This window comes from Microtus ochrogaster (genome assembly GCF_000317375.1).
Source record: "Microtus ochrogaster isolate Prairie Vole_2 chromosome 6 unlocalized genomic scaffold, MicOch1.0 chr6_random_2, whole genome shotgun sequence".
In the NCBI taxonomy this organism is placed as follows: domain Eukaryota; kingdom Metazoa; phylum Chordata; class Mammalia; order Rodentia; family Cricetidae; genus Microtus; species Microtus ochrogaster.
Genome location: NW_004949095.1, coordinates 1,220,056 through 1,225,807, shown reverse-complemented (window position 1 = coordinate 1,225,807; position 5,752 = coordinate 1,220,056). Strand labels below are relative to the sequence as shown.

At 40.1% G+C, this 5,752-nt stretch overlaps 1 protein-coding gene across 1 annotated transcript in view; it reads left to right on the top strand.

The window, feature by feature from the left end:
- Positions 1-5,752, top strand: part of Tsen15 (tRNA splicing endonuclease subunit 15) — a 20,999-nt gene that overhangs the window by 3,479 nt on the left and 11,768 nt on the right. The gene's annotated exons all lie outside the window — the stretch shown is intronic.

Genomic DNA, 5,752 nt, shown 5'->3' with positions numbered 1-5,752 from the left:
AAAAAAAAAAAAAAAACAAAAAACCAACCCATTGCCTGTAAGTTTTTTTGTGTTTTTTCCCCACTTTTACAAATTCATTTTATATTTTAATCCATAATCTTTCCTTGGCCTTATTTTTAGTTTTTAAACTCACACCTTACTGTTTTAAGGTATGTTTTAAATGAGTAACATCTTAATTTGAATATGACCATATGTGTCTGCTCTTTCTTTTATAATCATCATCTTTGTGTCTAGCTTAAGGTGGATTTCCTGTTTGGAATTCTAAGTAAAGGTCTGTTTTTAATTTTTAAAAGGTTACTAAGAGTTTCAATGTTTTTTTTTTTTTTTTAAATGGTACAACAGTAAAGGGCTCCCATTCCCAATGGATAATCGCCTTTCACCTTTATTTGCGGCAGTCAGTTCTCCATTTTATCACCTCTTACAGTTCTCAAATTCCACACACACTGAAACCATCTTGTGGTTTTTGTTGTTGTTGTTGTTTCTTTTTCTTTTTCTTTTTTTTTTTAGTTGGGAGATTCCTGCTTGAATTGCATTAATTACTATTTATAGATCTTTTAAGTTTATATCCATTAGGGTTGTTAAGTTTGATAGACAGTATTTCTATCAATTTCTTATACATTTTCCAATTTATTGGAGTCTAGATTTTCAAACAGTTCTTTAATGAGCCAATGAATTTCATTAGTATCTTTCATCTCCAGATTTTTGGTTCAGTCATTCCCTATCTCTGGTTAATTTGGTTGTCTGTTTTATGTTTGTAAATAATGAGCTCTTAGTGTCTTTGGTTCTTTGTAAATTCTGCTTTATTTCCATTTCATCGATTTCTGCTCCATCATTATTGTTTTTCCATCTATTATTTTTGAGTTTGGTTTTCCTTATGGTTCTCAAACCTTAAGGTACACCATTAAGTTATTTATTTGAGACCCTCTCACTTTTTCACTGAAGCACTATAGCTTTGAGCTTTCTTTACTAATTGCTATACCCCTAGGTTCTCTTGTGTTTTCATTTTAATTTGATCCTAGAAATTTTAAAGTCCCCTCCCTGACTTTGTCAGTAGCCTTCTGATCATTCAAGTACATAGTAAATCCCAGTGGGTTTGTATGTTTACTGTAATTTTTCTATTGACTTCTACTATTATTTCATTATGATAGGAATACCATCTGTTAGATAATATTGCTTAGAATAGTAAAATTTAATTCTATATGTATTGAGCGCATTCTTGTGTTGGTGATGGCATATTGATCAAGATGTCTTCATGAAAGTAATATTTATTCTGGTACAAATGTTGACTTGCAAAATAATTTTTTCTTTTTTCTCGTTTGATTATTATTGGGTGGGATGGAATAAGAACAAAATTGTCCTCTGTTCAAATAGTTCATTTAATGTGTTTTGGGAACTGTACTAGGTAATTGAGTAGCAGGGCTATGGAGGACAGATAAGCATTTAATCTTAGGACAGGAAAGTCTATTGATACCACATTTGGGACAGCAATAGTTCTCAACCCAACCTGTGTGTTACCACCTCCACAAGGGCTAATATCAGATATCCTGAATATCAGGTATTTACATTATGATTTATAACAGTAGCAAAATTATAGTTATGAAGAGCAGTGGAATAATTTTGGGGTCAGCACATGTGAGGAACTGTATGAAAGGTCACTGAGGACCATGTGGTGGGAGATCTGCGAGTAACTGAGCAGCGTTGGCAGTGGGTGCCTCTTGGGTCTGATTAGCGCGTGGTGAGATTGCCTACGAGTAAAGAGCCCAGTGAATGGCCGGGACTCAGGAGAAAGAGGGCAAGGGTGTGAAGTGATCACAAAGGCCTTCACTATTTTCACTTTCCCCAAGTTGCGCTGCTTCACTATGAGCAGCCTTATTGGCAGCTCTTGTACTTAGATTTGAGAGTTTTCCCGAGGCCGTGATTGGACGTCCAGCATTTATATCTACCTCGTGACTGTTACTGCTGTGGTGTTCTTGGAGAAGAGTTGCTATCAGTTTACACTCTGGTGGGCAATGTAGAAGAGATATGCAAAGTTTAATTTAGATTATATAGTTATTGTGACTCTTACTCACCTGGTACTCAATGGAGTAGGCTAGGCTGGTGGGCCAGTAAGCACTAGGGACCTCCTGTCTGCTTGCCCCATGCTAGCTAGGATTGTAGGCTCATACCCTTGTGCTTGTTTCTGTTGTTGTTGATTTGGTTTGGTTTTTTTGAGATATGATTTCTCTGGGTAGCCCTGGCTACTCTGGAACTCTCACTGTAGTTCAGGTTGGCCTTGAACTCAGAGACCCATCTCACATGCCCCAGCCCCTCCAGTGCTGGGGTTAAAGGTGTGTAAGGCGTGTGCCACCACTGCTTGGACTGTTTTGTTTTTAATGGGGATTCTGAGGATCAGACTTAGGCCCTTGTGCTTGTGCTGCAGGCACTTTAGTGCCTAAGCTTTTTGCTCTTCCCCTTGTTTAAAATGCAATTTTTAAATTGAATTTTAAAAGCTCTTTTATTGTAAAAGTCAGATACAGAATTTATATAATAATATATAATCATTACATAAGCTCATAATTACAAATTTGAGTTATCATAAAATACTCATATCACATAACCATGGCCAAGAGCTTTTTAAGCCTTCTCAGAGCCCTTCCCAGGGTGTGGAATAGCTCTCCTTCTCACAGAAGAACTTATGCTTGCTTTCACAGTAATTGACCTCTCAGTGCTGCTTTCCCCTTTGACTCCTACTCAAGAACTATGTGGGAACGTGAGCGAATGAGACTGATTGATATATTATCAAGAATACTAAGTTTTGGAGCCTGTCCTGGAACCAACTCTTTTTTAAAAAAAATATTTATTTACTTATTATGTGTACAATATTCTGTCTGTGTGTATGCCAGAAGAGGGTGCCAGACCTCATTACAGATGGTTGTGAGCCACCATGTGGTTGCTGGGAATTGAACTCAGGACCTTTGGAAGAGCAGGCAATGCTCTTAACCGCTGAGCCATCTCTCCAGCCCTGGAACCAACTCTTGTACATCAGGCTGGCCTCGAACTCACAGAGATCCACCTGCCTCTGCCTCCGAGTGCTGGGCTTAAAGGTGGAGCACATGGGTTTTGAGGCACTGTCTGCAGCTGTGCTGGTCAGCTTCATGAGACTGTTATTCTTAATGTTCTATATTCCTAACAAAACTGTAAATAATATTTTATTAATAGGGAAATGGGAAGCATATTAAGCCACAGAGCCAAAGGAGTAAGCAGTCTGTTGGCATGCAGTTTCATATGAATTTGCAATGATAACTCCTTGTATATGGTACACATTTTAGAATTTGTAAGACTTGGCAGCTGTCACTCATTAACTCTTGTTATGCTAACTGCAGTGTAGTTATAGACCTCTTACTCCTCAGTGCAGACAACAACAATCCTGCTGTATCAGTTAAACCATTTAGCAGCTGTCTCGCCTTTTGAGTGTTGAGTGGCAAATGCTGTAGAGTGTATATTTGCTGGTTCCTTAAAAGGTAAATGTCCTGGGCAGCTCCTAATGTCAGTTCTTAATATCACTGTATCTGGCTACATTTCTCAGCATTTCTAGGCTGTTTTGCTTGCATTTCCTGCTTGGACCTGGTAGCTCTGTTTTCATAGTTTCTGGCACTAGACAGACAGATTCCATTGTAAGTTGTGTATGGGAATGTGGTTATAGAGTTACAGAGATATCCTGACTTATCAGGAAGCCAGGATATACGTAAAGGTGGATGTATACAGGATACATCCCAACCAGGTTCTTCTATTCTGCTCCTGCTAATGAAGGTCATCACCCAAGACTCTTTTGAGAAAGAGATTTATTGGAAGGAGGAGTCCAGGAGAGTGGCTGACTCTGCCATGGAGGGATAAATGGTGGCCTCTAACTGAAAAGGCAGAGAGGCTTATATAGCGCTTCATAGGAGCGGAGTTTTCCCAGGGAAAAGAGGAATCGGTTAGTTTTTCCCTGCTTAGGGATTAGTTAGTTTAGTTGGTCAGGGGCAGAGATGGGTCTGACTTTTATGTTTCTTTCCCTGGCCCAAGTCTCAGATCCAGGGTGTGTTTCTTTCACTGACTTTGGGTTCAGAGTGAGGGTGCTCAGTGATTGGTTGGTTTCCTGCTCCAGTTGTCCCTTTTACCCTGCAAGTTGTATGAGTACTTGAATGAGTAAGGGTCTATATGAGTGTAGGTAAACTAGCTTGTCACAGTTTTAGACACACATTAAAATAGTGTGTCCATATGCATGGAGCTTCAGCTTGTTTTCTGTTTAAATCAATTTGAGGGCTCTAAGGCATCAACATAACACGTTGGTAAAGGCCTGTGGGGGTAAATGCTTTCCCCCAGACAAAGTAGTGCTATGAAGTAAGGGCCGTAGATTTGCAGAGGTCGCAGAGCTGATGGGTTTGAAGATGAAACTGGGCCTGTAGCTCTGTGGGTAAGAGTGCTTTCTCTGTAAGACTAAGAATCTGAGTTCAACCCCTAGCACCTGTGTAAAAAGCCAGCCATGTGCCTGTCACTCCAGTGTTGAGGGGCAGAACAGGCAGATCTTGAGAGCTTGCAGGCAAGCCAGCCAGCCTGCCTAGCCAAAACAGTGAGGTTCTGGAGGGACTCCATTTTAAAGAGCTACGTATGGCACAAAGAACAACTGAAGAAAGCATTCAGCATCCTCTTCTGGTCCCTTCACATGTATGTCTTATGCAGTGTGCACCACACCACACAGATATACATGTGCACGCGTGCACGCACGCACGCACGCACGCACACACACACACACACACACACACTTAAAAACGATGACACAACAAGGGCTTCCCGCATAAGTTAGAGGCTTGTTCTATCATTTTCAATGCTGATGTTGAAAACGAAGGCTTCTCTTTGGGTGGAAAGTAAAACTAAGCATTTTAGCATGGTCATATATACTCGCAGCTGTTAGAGTACACATTCTTCCATAGAAAAGCTACTTTGCTCCTGGATTTTGCTGAGAATCATGAGCAGAGGTTCGTCACACTGAAGCCATGATTATAGTGTTTCAGGCATTTGGGAAAGGGTTGGGTACAGGTGACTAGAAAAGAGAAATATTTTAAGTACCTTACAGCAAGGCTCAGAAAGAAGAAAGAAAAGGTTGTTTTTTGTTTGTTTTGTTTTTGGTGTTTTGACTACTTGTGATTTGTTTCCTCCTTATAGACCTTATATATTTTTTTCTCAATTTCAATTTCAGTTTTTCAGTAAGATACCAGAAGGGCTGAAACTTGGACCATAGCTGGCACACCTGAGTCTTTCTGTAGTTATATGTGCCTAAAATGATCTGAGAAAAGTTCTTTTATTACATGATCATAAAATCCACAGAGTTATGGGGTGCTGTTTTTCACATGATATTGTAAAATTGTCCTTATTTGTCCTTAACAATAGCTGGCTAAACTACAAAACTTTCTCAGTGTTAGCCGTGCAAGTAAGGATGGAGCCTCCCTGTCTCACAAATAGTGGCATCCTCCAGGTGAGATAAAAATCATGTCAGACGTCCTCTTTCTGGGTATGACTTCTAGTTCTGGTGCCACTCTGCAGATTAGGAAGCGATGTCAATACTCTGCTTGCTAGGCCACCTCTAGAGAGCCGAAAGCCCAAGCCTGCTCATCCTAGGCCAGTGAGGCTCCTTTGGCAAGACTCTTGTACAGTGAAGACTCTTATGCAGTGAAGACTCTTATGCAGTGAAGAGTCTTGTGCAGTGAAGAGTCTTGTGCAGTGAAGACTCTTG